Here is a 24,575-nt window from a genome sequence, read left to right as displayed (position 1 = left end):
TTACCGGGGACAAATTAATCTTCCTAAAGCCCAGCTCCGATCATGTCGTACTTCCGCTCAAAGTCTTCTGGTGTCTCTGCTGTGTGTACCGGCGCTGTCCAGTGGAACTGGCTTTGGTGATGGAGATGTTCTACGTCTGCACTGTCCAATATGGTAACCATCAACCACACGTGGCTATGACTTTTACATTTTATCCCATTTTAACTAATTTAAATGTAAATAGTCACGTGTGGCTACTTGCTGGACAGTGCAGGAAACCCTTGGTGTGCCATTTGAGGCTCCCATTGGCACTATATGCCATTCCAGCCCCAGCCTCAACCTTTGGCATCCTTGGTTCTGGGTCATTCAAGGCCAGTTTCCTGGGAATTCCCTGGCAGTCCAGTGGTTAGGACTTGTCGCTTCCACTGCCAGGGCCTGGGTTCAATCCCTGGTTGGGGAACTAAGATCCCGCAAGCCACGAGGTGCGGCCAAAAAAAAAAAAAAAAAAAAAAGCCAGTTTCCTGAGTCTCCCCTGTACTTCCCACAACCCTGTGCCTCGTTTTATGCTATCTCCTCCGTCTGGACTGTCCTTCTGGCCTGCCTTTAATGCTCAACCTAAATGCTACCTCTGCCTTGAAGCTTTCTTTGACACCTGCTCCTCTCTCATTTCTTTCCCCTCTGAACTCCCAAAACATTTTTTCCCTTTCTGACAACCTTTAGTATTTTAGCCTTCTATTGCGGTTGGCTGATTTGTTGTTTCCTCTCTTTCCTTAAACTTTCAGCTTCCGGAGAACGTGACCGTGTTTTCTAGTGAGCCCATGCCCCCAACACAGGTCCCTCCAGGCACACAGAGGCGCTCAATAAATCCCACAAACCTTTGCCCTGGTGCCTTGGGGAAACAGAGATGGATAACGTGCCCTTCCTGTCTTCAGGCTGCCACAGGCTCTCACGAGAGTCTGATTTGTGCCCAGAGGACCACTGAAGCTAATGGTTATTTTGGGCAGGAAGATAAAAGCCACAGAGGGCCCAGTTGGCCAGGAGAGTCTGGCAAGAGCCGCCCAAGCAGAAGCCTGGGTTTACATACACAGACGGCTTCTCTCTGCCCAGCCTGGCCTGGTGCGAGGAAATGGGAACATCCAGACGTGGCTGCCTGGCCATTTCATGAAGCTGGGGATTAACAGTGATGCAGCGGCTGGTCTAGCTGTCTGGGGCAGATGGGTGGATGAGGAGAGGATTGCAAAAACTGCAGAGCAGTGCCAGCTCCTGGAAGTTGAATATTGGCTAGGTGGCACCTGGGCTGGGAATGTAAGTGCAAGAAAATGTTTGTAGTCTGAGCAGCGGACAGACAGCAGGTGAAATTTTGCTGGTCTGGCTTGGGGGTTTATGAGTTCTTTAGGACAGTCCCTATTGAAATGGAAAGATGGTTGAAAAGAAAAAAAAACAAAACCCAGCTTTCTAGCTTCAGACTAAGAGTATTTCACACCCCAAAAATCTCTAGCATAGATTCATCTCTGGGACAAAAACATTAAAAAAATAAACCTTATTGAAGTTATAATATAAATGCAGAAAAGTACACAGATCATAAGTTTACACATATTTATATAACTACTTCCCAGACAGGAACTAAAACGTGGCCAGCATCTTTAGAGTAAATTTGTGTTCAATCAAATGTATGCAGGATTAATGGTGGACAAACAAGCTGTGGAATCAGGCAAACCTAGAATTGAATCCTGGTTCCCCCACCTACTAGCAGTGTGACTTCGGACTAATGGCTTATCTGCTGTGAGCTTCATTTCCTCCTCTGTAAAATCAAGGTGGAATATATAATCTCTGCCTTACAGAGAAGTAAGAAATTAAAAACTGAAAATGTACGCATATTGCTAGACACAGTGCCAGCACGTAGAGGGGTCCCAAAGGCTCTCTGCGATGGTGATGTTGATTGATGGTGTCGCTGCAGCATCTTCTGGCGCAGGGGACCACAGACAAACACACATAGCCTCTCTCCTGTTGCCTCCCACTGCTCTCAGCCTCAGTGTGATCCTCTCCAAGGTCTCTTCTGACTGCAAGGGATCTGTGATGCTGTGATGATGCAAACCTCAGCTGACACTTCAGGCACCCGATGGGAGGCTGGGTGGATGTCTGAATCCAGTGGGAACGTGGCCAGATCTTTTATGTTCAGGCCCCAGGAGTATGGCTCCCAGACGTCTTAGGGGAGGGCTGATTTACCCGGGGCAGCAGGAGCATGGAGATCCATTAAGAAATGTAGCCGAGGTGGAGTTTGGGTCAGCAGGATTCAGCGTCGGCAGGGTCCTGGCATCCTGGGTGAACTCCTGACTCTGGCTTGCTCCCTGGCCTCTGGCTCTGAGAGTGCAGATGTGTCCCCAGGGACCTACACCATGCACGTATTTTGAGCTGGGCACTGGGGGGAGCAATTCACACATCCCAGGGCTGGAGGGCAGAGTGTAGGGGGGAGGGGGGAGGCCAAGAGGTTCCTTCTAGCTGGGAGGGCTTATTGTAAAGGGGAGGGGATCAGGAAGGACTTCCTGGAGGATGGCTGAAAGAATAACCGTGGGAAAGGGAAAGAGGGTCGCCCAGGGAGAGAAAAGAAGCTCTGCAAAAGCAGAGAGGCAGTGCCAGCACCGCTGCGCCCTGGGGGCCCAGAACCATTGAGTCTGACTGAGCTTCCCCGCAGGGACCCTGAGGATGAGGCTGAAGAGGCAGGTGAGACCAGGCTGTGAAGGACTGCAGAGTCAGGCAGAGAGATTGGAGTTGCTTCATCAGAGAATTGTGGCCCCTGAAGGCTCTTCCCACGAGGGAGCAGAGCGGGACCAGCTCTTTAGAATATGCACAGTCATCCGACCCACATTGTTTTTGGCCAAAGATAGTGGCCAAGTGTTCAAGCCACTAGAGTGGGCTGTGAGAGCCTCTGGGATGCGCAGCCCTGTGCAGGGGCCTGGCTGTGGGGGAAGTGCCGGGAGAGGGAGAAGGGGAGGAGCGATGGAAAGGAAGGGATGGGCAAGGTTCCCATCTTTGACAAACTACAGTCTTGTTGGAGAGGTCAGAGAGCCTCATCACAGCTGAACTCCAAATTCAGAAGTAGAGACAAGAGATGTGTGGTGGGCCCAGCAGGCTAGAGGAGGGACAGACTGGGTGGCAGAGGCATGGAGGGTGAACTTCCTGGAGGAGAGGTGACCTTTGGACGCTTTGGAGGGACTGAGGGTACCGCAGGGGCCTGCTAAGCCCTTCCTGGGTATTCTCTCATGTCATGGGAGCTTGAAGAGGTGGTGCGGATATTACCCCCATTGTACAGAGGTGGGAACTGAGGCTCAGAGAGGTTTAGGCCCTGCCCAAGGTCACACAGCTCCTGTACTATTAGTGTAACTCCCCTGTCCCTGCCCCCGACCCCCTCCCCGGAGGTAACCATTGCCCCCAGGCTCTTCACCACACTAAGGATGGACAAGTGCTTCCTGCTGTGTGACCCTCTGCAGCTTCATCATCATTCCAGGCCAGAGCATGACCGAAGGCAGGAGTGTGTAGTTCCCACGGTCTGGGCTGGAAGGTTTGAGGGGACGGCAAGGTCCCTGGGGACTGTAGTGCTTTGGGAGGCTTCTTGGAGGAGACTGAAGGAGAGGCGGTAGGGGCAGCTGGAGCCGGGAGGTCCCCGTCAGGTGGGCATTGCTGCCCATCCCTCCACCTACACCCGGACACAGCTGCCCTGCAGGGCCTTCCAGAGAGCACCAAAGATCAGTGAGAGCGGCCTTGTCAGGCAGAACCTCCCAGGCCTGTAGATCACGCCGATCTGGAAAATTTGGCTTTGGTAACTTCCCTCCACGAGCTGGCCCAGCTCTCAGCTCCTGGGGCTGCAGCACAGCCCACCCAGGCCTGGCCGCCCTCTGGGGCCAGAGCCAGAGGCCCTGCAGCTCTCTTGCCCTGGCATACCTTCCTCCCCATGACCTTGCCTTTAACCCAGTTCGGTTTAGGTGTCCCCTCCTGCAGGAACCCTTTTCTGAGCACCATGGGCTGGGCTAGGACCTCAGAGAATCTAAACCTGTGCTGACCAAAAGAAATACGTGAGCCACACATGCGAGCCACATATGTGATTTTCAATTTTCTGGTAGCCATGTGAAAAAAAAAAAGCCAAAAGAAACAGATGAAATTATTCTAATGATATATTTTATTAAACCTAATACATCCAAAATATTATCATTGCAATACAAAAGTTATTAAGGAGATATAGTACATTTCTTTTATTAAATCTTCAAAATCTAGGGACTTCCCTGGTGGTCCAGTGGTTAAGACTCCGAGCTTCCACTGCAGGGGGCACGGGTTCAATACCTGGTCAGGGAACTAGGATCCCGCATGATGCTGCGCAGCGCGGCCTAAAAAAATAAATTAAAAAATAAATCTTTAAAATCTAGTGTGAATTTTACACTTACAGCACATCTCAACGTGCACGAGCCACATTTCAAGGGCTCAGAAGCCATATGTGAGTAGTGGCTCTCTGACGGGTCAGCAGAGCCTTAGAGGCAGGGAGAAAAGCATAAGGGTTGAAGCTCAGTGCTTGGCATCAGACAGATCTGGCAGTCACACCCTGGCCCTGCCATTTACTAGCTGGGTGAACTTTGGGAAGTCGTTAACCCCGAGCCTCAGTGACTCCAGCTATGAAAGGAGTTAATAATTTCGAAGCCAAAGAATTGGTCTAAGGATTAAACAAATGTGTGACTGGGGCCAGGCACAGAGCTAGTACTCAGAAAGTGGTGGTGATTCATCTTACAGTACCCTCTGATGTGCGGGTCTGTGTGCCTTTCTCCGCCGCTGGACTGACGGCGAATCCAAGGACAGAGGCTACCCAATTCCTCTTGCCTTCCCCAGGCTCGGCGTGCACATCACTGACTACTAAATGAAAGAGTAAATCCTTGCACTACGAATGCTTGCCACCCCACCCTGCCGACCCAGGAATCAAGGGGCCCCTGGTGTCCGGGAGTCGTGAGACCACTGACTACCTGGGGTGACCTTGGCGAGGTGCTGCTTTGCTCTGGGCCTTGGTTTCCTCATCTGAAAGATAAAAGGGGAGGGGTGGGAGGGGCCTGCTGGAGTATTTTGTTTGGTCTCTGCCCCACCAGTGGCCTTGGGGGACTGTAGCGGACACCATGTGTTTTGCCTTCCCAGCCAAGGGACAGCATCACTTCCATCCTATTCCTGGCTTTCCTGTATCCTAGCACTTTTGCACCATCAAGTACCCTCCAGTTAAAATTTAAGAAGAAAGACTTTCTCCTGCTTCCCAGGCAGACCCGAGAGGGGATGAGGAGTCCTGTCCTTTCTCTTCTGCCAGCATCTGCTAACCCATCCCAGCAACTCAGCGACAGAAGCAGGGCAGGAAGAATCTCTCCCACTTTATAGGTGAGAAAACTGAAGCTCAGAGAGGTCAAATCATCTACCCAAGTAACACAGGAAGAAGTGGCAGAGCCAGGGCTGGAAGCCGAATTCAGAAGAGCCCCTCTTTACAGGGGGTGGGGTGGAGGCTCCCATCCTGCACCTGGGGCCCTAGCATTTCTCCATGGGGGCTTTCACAAGATGTGGTTCTGGGTTGGTCCTGTGCCTCAGTTTCCCTGCCCTGGGAATAAAGGCAGCCAAGTAACTGGGGAAGTGATTTCAACTGATGCCTACAGGGGGCCGTGTGTTCTTCAGAGAGTTCCCCCACCCCCCTTCCCCACCACAATCAGATTTCTCTGGAAAAGGTTATTGTGGGGTGAAGTGGAAGATGTCTGGTCCAGAGAGTCAGTGTTACTGTGCAAGTGTGACCTTGGACAAGTCACTCACCGCTCTGGACCTCAGACCGCCTGTTTATAAAATGGGGGGGGGGGGGTGACAAGATGTGAGAATGGAACATGAAAGTACTTTGCAAACTAGAAAGTGCTAATAGAAATGTTAGCCAATAATAATAATAGAAAGAGAAATAATGATAACAGTAGAAGAAGCCCAGTTTTCTGTGTGGTCCCACTGACCTGAAGGGAATTGGGCCCTTCGGGTATAAAACCAGAAGAATGTTCTGCCTTGGTTTTTGGAGTGTTGCCTGGATTCTTCTGGGAAAGTGAGAGGCTCCATCTAGCTGAGGAGGGTGGGAAAGTGGTCCTGCCCCAGGGGAGGGAGGGGAAGGCTCCTGCCTGGGGAAAGAAAGGAAGGGGAGGAGGGTTGAGGGAAGGAGAGTTGAACTAGGAGGAATGGAGGGCTCTGGCTGGGCAGCTCTGTCCTGCCCACAGGAACCCAGGGTTGGGAAAGGCGGCAAGCAGAGGAGGCTAAGAATCAATTTGGAATAAAAATACTTGAAGCAGGCAGTCAGAAATCTCTTAGCAGATGTGTGTATGAAACAATAAGTCCATCTGGTGTAACTCCTAAGTTTTACTGGTCCTTTCACTCATTCATTTGAATAAATGTGTGGTGAATTGAATTCAAGCAGAGCACCCCGGAGTGGCAAAGTGACTTGCCCAAGGCCTTCCTCCTGAGGGCCTGGGGAGTTCCTGGGAAGAACTGAATTTTGGAAGCTGGGGAGCGAAAAGTCCAAAGGCAAAGGAGAACATCTACAGGGAAGTCCGCCCAGCAGGACTCTGGTCCTTCTGGGAATTGGCCCTGTGCTGGTTTGTCCATCTTCCTGTCTCCTGTCTGGAGGGAGGGCATGTTCTCTAGGACTGGGAGGATCTGGTTTCCTTCGGCTCTCTGCTCTCTGACCACCCCGGAGCCTAGTGGGCAGCAGAGAGGGTGAAGGCGCCAGAGAGGGTGAAAGCTGTGTCTTGGGAACATTTGGTGAAGGAGTGCGTGACATTTAACTTGGAGAAGAGAAGGCTTGATTTGGGGGTGGGGAGAAGGGACATGGTTGCTATCTTGGGTTCTCTGAGGGAGGCTGGGGAGAGGGCATAGCCTCGTTCTGTGGAGGCCCTAGGGTTGGTACTAGGACCTGGGGTGGAAGGTCACTGTGACGGAGCATCCACCTTGGGAGAGAGGAATGGAGGGGGGCGCTGCCTGTTGCTGGAGTGTGGGAGTTCAGATGGATACTGGTGAGGCTGACACCGAAGGAAATGCAGCCTGCCGTGGGGAGGGGGTGGTGGCGTCCCAGCTTTGGGCCTCTGTAATTTCCAGTGTGGTGGATTCTGCAGTGCCTAGAACAGTGGCTGGCACATAGTAGGTCCTCAGGAATGATTTGAAGAATGAAAGAATAGATGCGTATGCCTGGGATGGTGGCGGTGCTGGCTAGGGAGTAGGGGTCATGTGGCCTGCAAATGCGGACCCATGGGCAGAAATCTTTGGGGATCATGTTGTGGGTTACACAACCATCTCTCAGGACTTCCCCACAAACTGGGAACCCTAGAGATAGGTACATCCACCCCTTTTTTCACTGTTGGCAAAGTGAGGCCCAGAGCAGGAGAGCAGTGTGCCCAAAGGTACTGGTTGACCCATGACACAGCTGGACTAGAACCCAGGCCGTTGGAGGTCCTCACTGTGGATCTCCTAAGTTGGTCTGGAGGGCTTTCTGAGACAGCGCTGCTGGAGGGGAGGAGCGGGGCTTCACTTGGTTTTGAGCCAGGACCTCAGTGCCACAGGCCAGCTGGCCACCCCCCAACCCCACCTTCCTGGAGCCTGGATGCACCTACAGAAACATCTGCACACGGGCCCACTCCCCACTGTTACACTTATGGCCATTGTCACCGAAGCACATATGAACAAATGCACACATACACACACGTTATCCCAGGAGACATTTGCATGACCTCCTCCACGGTGGGGGAGGAGCGCTGAGTCCCAGGGAAGTTCTGACCCGCGCTGTGAGCTACAGGGGAGGTGAGGGTATTCGGCTGGGCCCGGTGGGCTGAGGCTGAGTCACCCCTTCTGAGTCAGGGATCCTCTCCTCTTCCTCTCCCCTCCGCCCCCTCCTCCCCCGCCGAGCCCCCAACAGGGGTTGGCCTGAGCGGGGACAGGGGCTGTCCAAGGCCAGGGTGGGGTTAGCGGAGGCGCCGGGCTTGGCTGCCGAGGCACAGTCCCGCGGTGGACCGGTGACTGCCGCTGTGGCAGCGCCCGGGAGGAGGTGGCCTGGGAGCCTGAGAGAGAGGGAGAGGGAGACCGGCAGGGAGGAGGCGGAGGCAGGGGCAGGGCCGCCGCGAGGGAGCAGGCAGGCGCGCGGCGGCTGCCCCAGGGCTGGGCGCAGAGGCCGGGCGGGGGCGGGGACTGGCCGCGCGACGGGCGCCAGGCCCGGGGCTATAGGCACGGTGCCCAGCCCCCGGCGCACGCCGAGCCGCCGCCGCCGCCGCCGCTGCCGCAGTCGGCATCCATCAGCGGGCGGGGGTGTCGCGGACCAGGCTGCTCCGCAGAGCCCAACGCGGCCCGGCGCGCCCGCCCCGCCCCGCGGCCTGCCGGCCCGCAGGAGCCGAGGGGGCGCCCCCCTCCCAGCCTGCCCGAGATGGGGACCCCCAGACCCAGGTAGGCACGTGCGGGGGATCAGGTGGCACGGGGGGCTAGGGGCTCGGTACCCGGAGGCCCAGCCTCCAGCCCTGGGGGAGGTCGGGACCGACCGGCAGGAACTGAGTTTGCAGGCTCTTGGCCCTCCGACCAGTGCGGGGGAGGTCCTTGCTGTTCCTCCCTACCTCCCAGGTCTGCAGCCTCCCCGAGGCCTGGAGAGAGAGGTGGGCAGGCGAGGGGGCTGACGCTTGCTGTAGGGATGAACGATTGCGCTGGGTGCTGGGCTGGCCCGCTCCGTTCTCCGAGACCACTCCTGCCGCCGCCGTGGAGGCCGAGAGCGCTCTGGATGTCTCCGTCCAGGCTTCCGATGCTGCAGGACAGTCTCTTGGCTGAAGATTGGGGTGCTGGGGAGCTCTCGCCCTCACCCTCACCCTCTGGTTACAGTCCTTTCCCCACTCGGGGCTCACTTCCCATCCCACCTCCCTTCCGAGTCTCCCAAAGCTGGGGGGATAGAACTTAGCCCTAGGACCACTGAGGTTCTGGCCTGGTGTTGTCCTGACCAGAGGCTTCCCCTAGCCGTTAGAGGGAGAGGACTTGTGGGTCCTAGTTGTGTCTGGCACCTTCACACTTGGGGACATCCAAGGCCCCAAGAGGCTGGGATCTTGGGGGCAGGCATGGTTGTGGTGGCGAGTGACTACAGCCATCAGGGTACTTACCAGATCCTAAGGCCACTGTCTGGCAGGGCTATGGCTGGGGGTGGTCCCTGGGGACCGTAGGAGGCTGGACAAGGATGAGGAAAGAGTTCTGAGGATACTGGTCTCCTTTGCGGCACTGGCCGTGGTCCTTGCTTCCCAACTCCCACCCCCCCCCCCCCCCCCCCCAGAGCTCTGAGAATGCATTGGTGAGGGAGAGACACTGCCGTGTGTTCCTGCCTCCTCTGCACCCAGAGGTGGGAGTGTAAGAGGGCTGGGTTTAGGACCTCTCTGAGGCCCTGTGGGGTTCAGCTGCTCTATCTCTCCGCCACCTCCCAGCATTAGGAGTCTTCCAGATTCAGTAGCAGCTGGGCCAGGTTGAGAGCTAGGGACGCGAATGATGCCCTCAGAAGCTCCTGGAAGAATCGCGGTGCTGCCTGTCCCGGACAAGGGTGTGGAGAAGAGAGGCGACTGTGTGCCCGCCTGCCCACCCATTCCTCCATATGGAGCCTGCGGCAGTGGCGGCCTGTGCCAGCCTCCTCTCTGAGCCACTGTGGCCCAGGGAGGCTCTGCCAGCTCCGTGCAGAGATGAAGCTGGCTTCTGCTGGCCAGTCTGAGGTCATGCCTGCCTGCTGATCCCATGTACCAGATTTGTGTATGTGCAGAGCATGGTTCCTTGAGGGGCCCCTCAAGGCAACCCTGGAGAAGGAGATCAGTGCAGGGGGCATGATTCCTATTAAACCCTTCCTGGGCCACATGGCCATTCCCTGGGCCCAGGTCTGTGAGCTTCATGGAGGACTGCTTCCCAGAACTGGCATGAGTGGAATACTTGGTCCTGTAGTCCTCACTCAGTAAATATTGAAACGTTGAATGAGGCCTAGAGAGGAAGAATGACTTGTCCAAGGTCACAGGCAACTGGTAAGAGAGCCAGCACTAACGTACCCAGCTCTTCTAACTGGTTTGGGGTTTTCGCAGCCCAAATGCCTGCTTCTGTGCTGCTGCGGCTGTTCCATACGCAGGACTCTGATGGGCTGGGCATTGTAGCCTGGAGCCTGAGTCTGCCTCTTAGGAGGCGCCTTCCATTGGTCTCCCAGCCCTTGCCCCCAAAAAGTGAGAAGGAAAGAAAGGTCAGGCTGCCTCACAGATAATGGGCCAGGGCTGAGGCATAGGTGGCTGGTAGCCCTGGTCCCTCTTGGGAGGATGCAGAGCCAAGAGGATGCTGGTGCCCAGGCAAGTTCTGGGTCTGAGCATGCGGGGGCAGTAGAGAGGGTCTCCTGACTAGGCCGGCTGAGGTAGGAGGTGCCTCTTTGTTTGCTCCCGCATGGGTGTCCTTGTGAGCCTCTTGGGCTTCTGTGTCCCCATTTATAAAAAAAGGATAATAGGGGCTTCCTTGGTGGCGCAGTGGTTGAGAGTCCGCCTGCCGATGCGGGGGGCACGGGTTCGTGCCCCGATCCAGGAAGATCCCACATGCCGCGGAGCGGCTTTGCCCGTGAGCCATGGCCGCTGAGACTGCGCGTCCGGAGCCTGTGCTCCACAACGGGAGAGGCCACAACAGTGAGAGGCCCGCGTACCGCAAAAAAAAAAAAAAAAAAAAAAGGATAATAATCTTTATCTGGAGTAATACCAATGATTACCCAATCAGAGTGAGGACATTTATTGAGCACTTACTGTATGCCATGCACTGGGACAGTAAGTGCTTTACATTATCTCACAGCAACCCTGACAAGTAGGTGCTATTATTATCTTCTTTTTACAGATGAGTAACTAAGGCTCAGAGAGATCAAGTTACCTGCCTGAGGTTACACAGCTGGAAAGTGTGTGGTTGAGTCCAGAACCCCTCTCTCTACCATGGCATTGTACCTGGGGCAGTGTCTGGGAATACCAGGCCGGTGTCCAGCAGAGCCAGACACCTGATGTGCCAGGGCTGGTCCAGGTGGAGAGGTCTACGTGTTGGATCTTGTGAGGCAAGGGTGGCTCTGTGGCCCGAGTGCTCCTGTGGTCCTGAGGGGTAGGGGCAGAGAGGTACTGGCTGGGAGCCTGAGAGAGGGGTTGGCTGTGGCTTTCTGCTTCCTGGCCAGGATCCCCCGGAAGTGGGGAATGCTCTGGACTCCCTGCTCCCATTGGCTACGAGGGAAGACTGGTTGGCTCTGAGGCTGGTTGGCCCTGACACTCACCCCTGCCACATTTGATAGGAACCCAGTGACCAGAAAATGCAAGGGAGGGAATGCAGGGGCACCAGCTGGGACTGTGAAGAGGAGGCCCTGAGGGGAGGGGACGGAGCATGGGTGGGCCGGTGGGGGTGGGAGCATGCTGGCACTGCTTCCTTTGTGGGCGGGAGGCTTGTGGGTAAGAATAGTCGCAGCCAACATTTATCGAGCACTTACTACATGCCAGGCACCTGCTTTAAGGGCTTAACTCATACAATCTTCCAAAACCCTTTGAGGTAGGAATTCTTCTTCCTCCCATTTTACAGATTGAGGGAACTGAGGCTTAGCCAAGAAAAGACAGTTGCTCAAGGTCACACAGCTCGGTCGGTCGTTGGGGAGCCAGGATTCAAATCTAGGCAGTGTGAGTCAGAGCCACATTCCTGATGGCAATGCGAGCTGCCCACAGTTTCTTCTCAGAGGTCATACTCAGTTTTGTTCAATTTGAAAAATATTCCCTGAGTACCTCCTGCAGGTCGTATATGGCCTCTGGGGAAGCATCCTCTCCTCAAGGGTCTCCCAGTCTAGCCTAGAGAGACACGGACATGACACAGGGGAGGTAAAGGAGGTCCTATGGCCTATCTCAGCGTGGATTCCTATTCTGGTGATCAGGGGAGGCTTCAAGGAGATCGGGGCCTTTGTGCTGGGCACCAAAGGCCAAGTGGAATTTTGATAGCTGTGGAGGTAAGGGCACCCACTCCCCTGGATCAGAGGGGAGGGAAATAGGGGTGTCTTTGAAGAATGGGCAGTCTGGTGTGCATGCAGCAGATGGTGCAGGGAGCTGGGGGGTGCTGGGAGGTGACTCAGAGTCAGCTTGTGTTTGGGTCTTTGTCAAAGCTCTGGAATCTGCCGGACCTGAGTTCTAGTCCCAGCTCCACTGTGTACTAGCCACGTGCCCTCGGGCTATCACTTAGCTGATCTGAGCCTCGGCTTCCTCATCTGTCAAATGTGGACAAACACACCTATCTGATTGAGACCACATTAGGGTTGTTATGTAAAGGACCTAGAGCAGTGCTGGCACACCACAGGGGCACAGCTAACATCAGTTCCCTCCCCCTTTAGTCTCTCTCAAATGTCAGACACAGGTGTTTCCACTTGACAAGGAGCCTGGAGGCTGCCGGAACCTTTGCGGGTGTTTGGTCTACATTGGGGCACGTGTTTGGGGCATGACAGAACCATGTCTGGGAAGGTCCCTTTGGCGACTGTAAGGACCATAAGTAACGGGTGGGCTCGGCCTTGCAGGAAAAACATCTGCACTGTGGGGCTTCTCTGGTGGTGCAGTGGTTGAGAGTCCGCCTGCCGATGCAGGGGACACGGGTTCGTGCCCCGGTCCGGGAGGATCCCACATGCCACGGAGCGGCTGGGCCCGTGAGCCATGGCCGCTGAGCCTGCGCGTCCGGAGCCTGTGCTCCGCAACGGGAGAGGCCACAGCAGTGAGAGGCCCGCGTAACACCCCCCTTGCAAAAAAACAAAAATCTGCACTGTGGACCTCGAGGGCTGGCGAGGAAGGAAGGTGGAAACCGCACTGAGATGTCCCCTGGAGTGGTTGGGGGAGGAGCAGGTTGGGGTGGGGGTCATGCATTTGGTTTGCAGCCTCATGAGTTTAAGATGAAGGACTGGTCTCCCTTCAGTCATTCCAAAGGTTGTGCAGCGTCTTTGTGCATCTGGTGTTTTTTTTTTCTTTTTGCATAATTTCCTTTGGATGAATCCCCATCAGACTTCTCCCATAATAGTAGCAAATTGGGACTAAGTGCCCGACAATAGGAAGATGATTGAGAACGTTTGGGAACATCCAGTGGATAAAATAATATGCAGCCGTGAACAGTCACAGAAATACTTATGGAGTTGTGCACTTGTGAAGCTCCTTTGCATCCTTTCTTCATTTCATTTCATGTTCCTGTGACAGAGGTGGGACGGGGGTTAGAGCCTTCCCGTGCATGAAGTGATTCAGGCTAGGCTCTCATCTCTTTGAGGGCAGCGTTCATGTTTTCTTCATTGTTCTGTCTTCGGCGTGTGGCTAAGTGATTTGCAAATGCTTGTCTGGTGAAAGAATTGATTGAGTGGACAAAGCAGAGGGGAGGTGACTTGTCCAAGGTCATGCAAGTAGGAGGACCCAGGACCTGGGTCTCCTCATCCCTACTTGCTGCATTCTTCTCACTCACCACTCAGTACCTGGGAGGGGAGTAGCATGGAGAGGTTTGCAGCGAGGACTGTGGACAGACCAGGGTTTAAGTCTAGTTTCTGTCCTTACTGACTGTGAGGTCTTGGCAAATCAGTTCATCTTCTTAAGCCTCAGTTTCCCCATCTGTAATATGGATTGTCCAAGTACCTGCTTTTAAGCTTGTCGTGAAGACTAAGTGATTTTAGGTTTAGGCATGTAAAATTCTTAGCATGGGAATTCTAGCACATTCTAGCATACAGTGAAGCACCCACGAATGTTAGCTGTGTAATAATGATGATATAATAATGTGGAAATATTTCTGATACAATTAAAGTTTTTTGTTTTTTGTTTGTTTGTTTTGGCCATGCCATGTAGCACGCGGGATCTTAGTTCCCCGACCAGGGATCGAACCTATGGCCCCTGCAGTGGAATGGAGTCTTAACCACTGGACCACCAGGGAAGTCCCTCTGATACAACGAATGTTAAATAGAAAGAAACCCATAAAACTATGAGCACTCAGATTAAAGTGGTATAAAATTAGGTCTGACCATAGATACAGATTGGAAGAGAACAGGCAGAAATGGCATTACAGCAGGTACTGTGGGAAGTAAATGACTGATCCAAACAAACCTTTTTTTTTAAAAATATTATATTTACTTTTTCTTTCTTTTTTAAACCAGAATTTAAGGCCACATTTCCACTTTTATAAATTTATTTATTTTTGGCTGCGTCGGGTCTTTGTTGCTGTGCGTGGGCTTTCTCTAGTTGTGTTCTCTAGTTGCGGCGAGCAGGGGCTACTCTTCATTGCGGTGCGCGGGCTTCTCATTACGATGGCTTCTCTTGTTGTGGAGCACGGTCTCTAGGCGCACGGGCTTCAGTAGTTGTGGCTCGTGGGCTCTAGAGTGCAGGCTTAGTAGTCGTGGCGCACGGGCTCAGTTGCTCCACGGCATGTGGGATCTTCCCGGACCAGGGCTCGAACCCATGTCCCCTTCATTGGCAGGAGGATTCTCAACCACTGCGCCACCAGGGAAGCCCCCTTTTTCTTTCATTTTAATTACAAAAGATTTATGTGAAGAATCCTAATAATTCAGAAGCATATTCTCTCCGTGGCTCCCCAACCAAAATCCTTTTCTCCAGAAGTAGCCGATGATAACAGTGTGATGCGGGTCCTTCCGGAAGTTTCTTCTATGCCTACGTAAACATACAACCAGAATGGGACCATAGCTTGCATTATTGTTTTACAATGTACATTTTTTCATTCTATAGGCTGACATCTTTCCCTGTCAATGTATATGAAATCCATCTCAAAAATGTTCACAATAGATATGTAATACTTTTGTAATTCATTTTTCTTTTTTTTAAAATTAATTAATTAATTAATGTATTTTTGGCTGTGTTGGGTCTTCGTTGCTGCATGCAGGCTCTCCCAAGCTGCGGCAAGCAGGGGCCACTCTTCTTTGCAGTGTGCGGGCTTCTCATTGCGGTAGCTTCTCTTGTTGCGGAGCTCGGGCTCTAGGCCTGAGGGCTTCCGTATTTGTGGCACGTGAGCTCAGTAGTCGTGGCTTGTGGGCTCAGTTGTTGTGGCTTGCGGGCTCTAGAGCGCAGGCTCAGTAGTTGTGGTGTACGGGCTTAGTTGCTCCGCGTCATGTGAGATCCTCCCGGACCAGGGCTTGAACCCCTGTCCCCTGCATTGGCAGGCGGATTCCTAACCATTGCGCCACCAGGGAAGCCTCTGTAATTCATTTTTCAATGGATAAATCCTAGTTCATTTGGCCATCAACAGGGGGTTGATGGACATGTGAAGTTGTTTCCAATTTTACTCTATTCGGAATAACGCTGACAATGAAATTTCCTAGCGTTTAAACAAAATCAACTGAGAGAGATTCAGAAACTGCGAGACCACGAAGCGTTGCCAAGGATGGTCTGCTGCTTCTCCCGTCTTCTTTCCCCTCCTCGCCTCCCTTCTCAGCGGAGCCCGGAACCCGAGGAGGCAAGGACACTGCTCCAAAGCCCATGTTTGTAACTTCAGCTCCGTGCTCCCTCTCACCAGCTGCTGATTGGTGAGGTCCAAGCGAATGATGATAATAAACGGATCTTTTAGATTGTAAAGCACCCTGCATGTGGGAGAGGTTGATACTGCTGTTATTATTTCTACATCCAGAGCAACGGTAGCTTTGGTTACGTGGTTGACAGCAAGTCGGAGGTGGTGGGATGTAGCAGGATCGAGGGGGAAGGGCATGGGGCTGTGAGTCAGCAGACCTGGGTCCACATCCTGGCTCTACTCAAACTGAGTAGTTGTGTGACCTTGGCCAGCTGAGCCTGCCTGGGGAATAAACCTACCTATCTCGGGTGACCCTTGTGGAGCTCACAGGAGACGAAACCTGGAAGCTCATTGTCCAGCTCTCAGAGGATGTCCCACCAGAGGGAGATCTCTGTCTGCCTTTGCAGTCTTCAGTGTGGTCCAAGTGGGAGGCATTTCCCCTTTCTGATGCTGTTACTCTGCAGTTCTGGGCATGTCATGTGGTCCCCGGCCTACAACTGCACGTCAGTCTGTGGCTCCGCGGTGGCACGTGAAACCTTTGGGCAAGAAGCCAGTGCTGACGGGTGGCAGCCTCTTCACGTTGCTTGGTTTTATTTAATGCGGTGCCCATGGGTACCGCAGGGCTCTGACAAATTGCCGTCTCCCCACTGCCGTGTGCGGACCTGAGCATCAGTGGGGATGACTGCAGGCCCAGCTCCTGTTTCCACGCCTCTGACTCCATTAGGGGACCGGCTGGTAGGGCGGCACAGTCCCCCTCCTCCCTCCTCACAGGCGGTCATTTCATTCATGTCCACCGGGAGATTGTCACTCAAGGAAGTGAATGTTCCGTACTGGGGAGATCCCGGTGGCAATTACCATCATCCCCAGAGGGGAAGGAGAGTAGGCTCTCTCTCTCTCTCTCACGGCGTTTTTTCTTTTAATTCTTTTCTTTTTCTTTTCTGACTCCTAAGTAATACATGCTCATAGTAGAAAAATTGTGTAACACAGAGAACCCCCTTTAAAAAGCCCCAAAAATTCCTGCTCTAAGGGAATGGTATTGTTAACGTTTGAGCCTTTAGACTCAGAACTCAAGATGAGAATTTCTAATATTTCTTGAGCACTAACTGTGGGTTTTGGCATGTAAGTGCTTTACGGGCATGGTCCGATTCTGTTTTCATAGTAAACCTGTGAAGTGGGTGAGATTATCATCGTGGTTTTATGGATGAAGACACTGAGTCACAGGGAAGTTAAGGGAGTGTTCAAGGTCTCCAGCCTCCTATTTTATCCTTAACCACTAGACTTGACTGCCTCTTCCCAATTTCTCCTGCCCTCCCTCTCTAATTCGTATATCTATTTAGGGTCAGGTGGTGTATCAGTCAGATTCTGGCAGAAAACAGAATTCCACTCAGATGCTTCAACTTGGAGAAGTTAATAAAGCTGCGAGCAGGGTTAAGGGAACCCACAAGGGGTACCCGCAAACTCACAGTGACAGAAGCTGTTACCTCCCTTTGGCCTGAATGAACAGAGGGAGGGAATAGTGTTACCAGAATTCAGCGATGGCTGGGCCTGTGCAAGGAGCTGTCACAGAGCGGGGGTTCAGCCACCACCAGAACCACAGGAAGGGCAGTTGGGAAGATATACCCCTGTCCCTCTCTGCTTCCACCCTCTGACCTCCTGCCAGTGACTCCCATTGGCCAAAGGCAACCAGAGGTTAGCAGGCAAGGGAGTTCAAAGGGTAGTCCAAGGGCTCATCCTCCCGCTTCTTTGAGCAGGGCATGGTTCTAGGGGTGCAGATGAGGACCAGCAGCCCAGGAGATGGTTGTAGGGGGACGGGGAAGATGTACTCCCTGGTTTCCCCCAAAGAAAGAAGGATTATCCTGGTAACTCTGATCATTGAAAACATCATTCAGAACAGAAGAATCTCACTTTCTGCCTAGCATTCTCTTTGTTTTGGTGTTTTCCACACCCTGTCCATTTCTTTCTCTCTCCACTCCTTCCTACCGTTAGTTCGTACCTGGTTCAGCATTCCCACAAACACCTGGGTAGAAGTCGTCAGTGTCTCAGCTTTAGAACAGAACCTTCCTGGCTAGGGAGTGATTGTTCATGACCACGGGCACTCGTGGCTGTGTGTGCCCCCATGCTGTTTCATTGCTACGTGTATGTATGCAAAGACACACTTCCGGTACACATGTCATAAACATCTGTGATATACTCTCCCTTGTCTTTAGCGTGACTGTAACTTTTGTGTTTCAAAGTCCTTTTGTTCTCTGAAACATCCTTGCTCTACACAGCCCTGCTCTGAAGTGGGAGGACAGGAGCTCTCGTCCTTATTTGACAAATGGGGAAACTGATGCTCAGAAAGGGGAAGTGACTCACCCAAGGCCCATCAGATAGGAAGTGGCAGAACTGAAACAAGAAACAGTGGTCCCGATTTTGAATTCAGCTCTTCCAAGTGTATTTGCCTTTCAATCTTGGGAAGTTTTTCCTTAGCCAGCTTCACCCCTGGGAGAAATTATTCAGCACGAACCCCCTGAGGCTGCTGAAATGTCATGTAGTGGGACAGACTTTGGAGCCAGAGAGACTTGGCACACCTTATGACCTTGGGCAAATCGGTAGACCTCTTTGGGTCTCTGTGTCCTCATCAGTAAAATCAGGAGGAAAATAATCAGGAGTTTGGATGGAAAAGTCAGCTGCGTAAGGTCTGATAAGTTGTCAGGACAGGCTGGCTGGCTGGTAGCCAGAAAGGCTCCCGAGGTGAATGCAGCCCAGGTCTCTAGACTTGTCTCATTGGTGTCCCATCCACCCATCACCCATGTGTTTTTCCATTTATCCATCTACCCATCCCTCTGACTCCAGACTCCCTGGGTTTGAATTCTGACACTATTTACTGGCTGCGTGATCTTGGGCAAGTTACGTCACTTCTCAGTGCTTTAGTTTCTTCTTTTGTAAAATGGAGATGTTAAGAGTACCCATTATAGGTTATTATGAAGATTAAATGAGTTAATTGATGTAACATGCTTAGATCAGTGCCTGGTAAATAGCAAACTCTATATAAATGTTAGCTTTATTGTTGTTATTTATTAAGAACTGCGCTAAGCCCTGGGGAAAATGGTAAATGAGACAGATAAATTTTTTTTTTTTTTTTTTGGGCCACGCTGCACAGCTTGTGAGATCTTAGTTCCCTGACCAGAGATCAAACTCAGGCCTCCTGCAGTAGAAGCGCAGAGTCCTAACCACTGGATAGCCAGGGAATTCCTGAGACAGATAAATTTTTGTCTTTGTGGAGTTTATATTCTAGAGGAGAAATAGAAAGAAATAAGTCAGTCAGTCAATCAATATAAGTTCCGTTTGTGAACTTATGAAAAAACCAAACCCGGCATGCTTGCTTCATGGGAACAGAGTTTCTGTTTGAGGGGTGATGAAAAATTTTGGAAATAGGTGGCAGTGGTTGTTGTACAACATTGTGAATGTAATTAATGCCCCTGAATTGTTACACTTAAAAATGGTTAAAATGGCAAAAACAAAATAAAGCAAAACTGAAAAACCAGCTATAACCAAAAAAAATAGAAGGAGGGACCCACTTTAGACAGAGTGGTCAAGGAGCACATAGATTGAGATCTGAAAGGTGAGAGATGTCAAGAGACAGGGGACAAGTCCACAGTCCCTGCAGAGGGACCATTAAGGGCAACCCCAAGACAGGGGCAAGCCTGGCGTGGCTGAGGTGCAGACAGAAAGCCAGTGTGACACCGTCATCACAGTGATGGTGGCAATAGGGGTGGGGAAGTAGTGGGAGCTGAAGCAGGGGCTGTGTGCAGGGACTCGGAGCTTTGATAAAGAATTTCTGTTTTATTTTGATGGGAGGTCATTGGGGGTTTTTTTTTTTTTTTTTTTTTTTTTTTTTTGCGGTACGTGGTTGTCTCACTGTTGTGGCCTCTCCCGTTGCGGAGCACAGGCTCCAGACGCGCAGGCTCAGCGGCCATGGCTCACGGGCCTAGCTGCTCCGCGGCATGTGGGATCTTCCTGGACCGGGGCACGAACCTGTGTCCCCTGCATCGGCAGGCGGACTCTCAACCACTGCGCCACCAGGGAAGTCCTGGAGGTTTTAAAGAGGGCATCCAATGGAGGGTTGAAGAAATCCTTGTGGCTGCTCTGTGGAGAATAAACCCTAAGAGGGCCCGAGTGGCTACAGGGAGGCCATGGAAGAGGTAGGGCAGCCATGCAGGCAGGAGCTGAGAGTGGCTTGGACCTGGACGGAAGTGGGGATGGAGAAAAAGAACAAATCCAATTTACTGGGCTCAGAGATGCTGAGTCATGCGAACCCTGGTGGGACAGCTTGATGTATAAACCGGTCGATTCATTTTTAATGAGAGGTACAACTGCAAGCCAAGTGGATGTTGCCTCTTCTGGGCAAGGACACCCTCCCCCTTCAGGCCACCGAGACGGAAAGCCACAGCGTCTGAAGGCTGCTTAGTGACTCCGGAAGGCAAACCCGGGGATCCAGCCAGTGGTTGCAATGTTGAAGAGCATCAGAGGCTGACAGCCTGCTGAGCTGGCCCCAGAGGGGGCCAGGCAAGCATGCTGGGCCTCACTGGGCCCCTCTCTTCCAGACAGGGCTGGCGCAGGCACTGTCAGAATTTACCTCTCTGGCTGACCTTTCCCTTTTCTAATCCTGTGCATTTGGGTTTTCATATGTTAGTGTCATCAGTTAGGCTTTGCTGGCCTCTGTCTCCCTCTATCCATCTGTTCTGGGTGGGCACTTCTTTTTTTTTGTTTTTTTTCTGGCCGCACCATGCAGCATGTGGGATCTGAGTTCCCCGACCAGGGATTCAACCCGTGCCCCCTGCGGTGGAAGCATGGAGTCTTGCCACTGGACCACCAAGGAAGTCCCTGGGTGGCCACTTCTAAACTCCTGCTTCGCAGACCACTCCCCACTCTGGCTTCCCATTACTGCTCGTAATTCTGGACCCTCTCAGGGTTGTTTTATTGGGTGCCGTCTTTATGTTATTTTCCTGAATCTCCATCACCCCCCTGAGAGGGAGGGAAGACTATCTCTGTTTTATAGGTGAGGTGACCTAGGCTCAGAGGAGTGAAGTCTCTTGCCCAAGGTCCCAGACTGAGCTAGTGGTGGAGCCGGGCTCCGTGTCTAGGTCTGACTGACCTGGGTCTGCCCTCTGCCTTGCTGCCCTGCATGGAGGGGTCCATGAGATGACTGTGTATGGGGTCCCTGATGCTGGGCCTGGCCCGCAGTGGCTCAGCAATGGGAGTCTTGCCCTTTCCAGCAGAGTAACACTTCTGACTCTTGCAAAGCTGCCAGCCCCCATCCCCCCACCGCACTCCTTCCCTTCTCCCTGATTCCAGCCTGTCCCTCCTACCAGGCTGGGTGGAGCTCACCTTTATAGGCTTCTTGTTCCAAGGAGTCAGGATGTCAAGGCTCCTCCTTGTCCTCCGCACAGCCCTACTTATTCCCACATCTGGGCGTTTGCCTGCGTAGTGACTCAGCCCAAATGCCCTCCCTGCCATCTCCTGTCTAGATTCTCCCTTTTTTCAAAACCTAGCTCCCTCACCCTGCACTCCCTACCCTCTAAGTCTTCTTTGGGAACTCCAGGCCATACTCCTGATCACCAGGTCCCAGAATCTTCTAGAGGCTGAAATGTACACTGGCAAATCTAAGTCACATCCTGGGTGAGTATCATCCTCCCGTGTTGCGATGAGCTCCACGGGAACCAGCACATGTCCCTCCGGGTCCCCTACGGTGCCTGGCCGGCTTGACCGCACAGCGGGCTCCATCAGTCTGTGCTGACCTGGGCCTGGGCAGCACCGTGCCCACGTGACTGGCTGTGGTAGAAGCCAAGGCCAGGTTCTTGGCTCGCATTCTGTGCCCCAGTGAGAGAACCATGCCGTTATCCCTGGATTTGTGAGATACAGAAGGATCTCATCATAGGTTTAAAAAATAATGATGTGATTTTTCTTTTTAATTCATAACTTTTTTTAGAATTTAAACAGATTTTATTTATCCCTTTCTCATCCTGTCATACCAGGCCATGTGCATTGGAAAAATTTATTTTTTAACTTCTAGTTTTTTTAAATCATTCAAGAAATCTCCAAGTATAGTAGAAGAAAATGAGAACTACAGTGAAACAGAAAGAAGAAAAAAATGATTTGTAGACCTGCCTTCTAGAAGCAACCATAGTTAATATACTTGGCTGAAATTTCTGGCACTATATGTGTGCATTAATCAAACTAGGGTCAATCTGTACAAACTGTTGTGTATCATGCTTTTTCACTCTGGTGAAAATTTTCCATGATTCCATGATTTAAAAAATATATATATATATTTATTTATTGGCTGCATCGGGTCTTAGCTGCAGCACACGGGATATTTCATTGCAGCACGTGGGCTTCTCTCTAGTTGTGGCGCACGGGCTCCAGAGCTCATGGGCTCAGCAGTTGGGACACATGGGCTCTCCAGTTGTGGCGTGCGGGCTCTGCAGGGCGCAGGCTTAGTTGCCCCGCGGCATGTGGGATCTTAGTTCCCCAACCAGGTATTGAACCCACATCCCCTTCGTTGAAAGGTGGATTCTTAACCACTGGACCACCAGGGAAGTCCCTTCCATGATATATTTTTTTTTTTTTTAATTAATTAATTTATTTATTTTTGGCTGCGTTGGGTCTTTGTTGCTGTGCGTGGGCTTTCTCTAGTTGCAGCGAGAGGGGCTACTCTTCGTTGCGGTGCACGGGCTTCTCATTGTGGTGGCTTCTCTTGTTGCGGAGCATGGGCTCTAGGCGCTCGGGCTTCAGTAGTTGCGGTACATGGGCTCAGTAGTTGTGGCTCACAGGCTCTAGAGCGCAGGCTCAGTAGTTGTGGCACACAAGATTAGTTGCTCCACGGCATGTGGGACCTTCCTGGACCAGGGCTCAAACCCTGCATTGGCAGGCGGATTCTTAACCACTGTTCCACCAGGGAAGTCCCACTCAAGCCTCTTTTGCTCTCTGTGTCTCACCTGTAAAAGAAGAGGAGAAGACTAATTATCTCAGAAGGCTTCCAGCTCCTTTCCTCTGAGGTTCTCCCAGCACCAGGCAGTCGTGCCAGCAGCCTCTGCTGGAGACCTGGGTGGTGAAAGACTGGGATATTTATTTACGATTACTCTCCTGGCTATTTCCAAGATGATGCAGGCCCAGGGAAGGTTCAGAGAGTACGGGCTGAAATCAGACTGAGGCAGAGGTGGGAGTAGATGCGCTGGGCTCCCTGGACCCATGAGGGGCATGTGGATTCTGCTTCTCCCAGCACAAAACATACAGATTAGTCTATGGGTTCTGTTTTTTTTTTTTTTTTTTTTTTGGAAGCAAAATTAAGCAGGCATTTATTTTAAGGGCTCTTCCCTGTAAGCCTTATCTAGCATTATGGCTGATATCCTCCAGTGAGGGCTTAGAAGAAAGCCAGAGCCAGGCAGATATGTCTCAGTTTGACACCATGAGGCTGTGAGCCCCCCTGAGCAGCTCTTCTTGCTTTGAGCTCTGGCACAGAGTCAGCACTTAGTGTCATATAAGCAACAGAGAGCCTTTATTTAACTATGGCTTTAAATTATACCCTTAAAGCCCGGGGTAATGACGTGAGTGGAAAGCATTTTTGGGTGGGGTTGAGGCAATGTGGACCAAGACCTTCCCTTCCTCCTCATCTTCTTAACGGCGGCATCTGTAACAACAGACCCTCTCATCTGTGCTATGAGCTCCAGCTTACAAAGTGTTCCACTCATTATCCACGAGGTGGGAATTGAGGATGCTCGTGACCTCTCTAGGGCCCTAGAGATGTTGGGTGGCTGAGTGGGGTGCTCAGGGCCCCTGACTTTCTGTCCAGTGCCCCTTGCTTTGGGTGGGGCTGGTGGCCCCTGGAAGGCAGGGGGAGAAACTGAAGAATAAAAAGGAAACGTGGGGCTGGGGCTTGGAGCATGTGCACAGCCCAGGGTGAATCCTGTGTCTGTCTGTCTAACTGCCCATCCAAGGCCCCGTGGTGGGTGGGGTGAGGGAGGGACCTGCCAAGTCTCATCTGGATCTTTCTCATTTAGTATGATGGATTCGGAGGAAGGCTTTAGACTCAGGGGTGCGGGTTCCTGCTCATTTCTCTGTTACCCGGTTTTAGCTCCAAATTTCTTTTTTTTTGAGAGGTTTGTTTTGATCCATGGGGGTCAGAAATGGGTGCTTTTGCCTTCCTAAAAACAAACAAACAAACAACATGGGTTAAAAAAATATAGATGTATTTTTTAAATTATACAAGTAATTCCAAAGTGTATGAAGTAAAAAATGAAGCTCCCTCTCTTATCGCACCCTCTCTCTTTTTCCTCTATCTACTTCTGAATTATTAACCTCTCTTAACAGTTTGGTTCTCCTTTCAGACCTTTTACTACATGTGTACAAACACAAAGATGTATTGTTGAGGTTATTGGTATTTTTTTTAATATAAAAATGGGGCCATGCCATTCTTTCTTTCTCTCTCTTTCTTTCTTTCTCTCGCTCCTTTTCTCTCTTTGCAATTTGCTTATTCCAAAGAGCAGCTGGGCAACAGGTCCTTGATTCTCTGAAATCTCCTCACTTCCTGCTCTGAGGGGGAAATGATAAGAATAGTCGGTTGCAGAGATAATTTCTAAGTCCCTCGCTTTTTGGATGAGTCCTAGTGAGACCAGCCGACGGCCCATTTGTGGCAGATGTGGAGCCCGAGTCCAGTTCGCCTGACTTTGACATCATCAGGGCTATGCGTTTTTTAAGAGTACCTTCCTGCGTTATCCCTTTAAGTACATCCTGACAACATCCCTGTGAAGTCAGGGGGCAGGAATTATTGAGGCTTGGGGCATGAAGAGCCTTGTCGGATGTCAGGGCTGGAAAGGCCAGGAGCACAGGGCTCTTTGGGTTGATTGATTGAGGGACTACCGTGTGCCAGGTGCTGTAGTGGGAGAGACAGCCTGGCCAAGGGCCTGCCTGGAGGTGGTCACTGACTGTCCCTGGTGCTCTTGGCAGAGTGGGGCGCCATGGAGAGACTCTCCTTGCCCTTAGGAAGGGCCCTGATTCCAGACCTGGGC

At 52.0% G+C, this 24,575-nt stretch overlaps 1 protein-coding gene across 10 annotated transcripts in view; it reads left to right on the top strand.

Moving 5' to 3' along the window:
* EPB41L1 (erythrocyte membrane protein band 4.1 like 1) overlaps positions 1-24,575 on the top strand; it is a 127,002-nt gene that overhangs the window by 46,545 nt on the left and 55,882 nt on the right. The window contains exon 1 of one of the 10 annotated variants that reach the window (XM_027078400.1): positions 8,187-8,448. The exons of the other annotated variants lie outside the window; for them this stretch is intronic. The gene's annotated coding sequence lies outside the window, so the exon portion shown is untranslated. Of the gene's footprint in view, positions 1-8,186; positions 8,449-24,575 lie in introns of those variants that run through there. 10 annotated transcript variants of the gene reach the window in all.

The sequence above is a fragment of the Aethalodelphis obliquidens genome, unplaced genomic scaffold (assembly GCF_003676395.1).
Source record: "Aethalodelphis obliquidens isolate GAN/ISIS:26980383/991018 unplaced genomic scaffold, ASM367639v1 scaffold42, whole genome shotgun sequence".
NCBI classification, from domain to species: Eukaryota; Metazoa; Chordata; class Mammalia; order Artiodactyla; family Delphinidae; genus Aethalodelphis; species Aethalodelphis obliquidens.
Note: the sequence above shows the minus strand (reverse complement) of the source record. Positions and strands in the feature narration are given on the sequence as shown.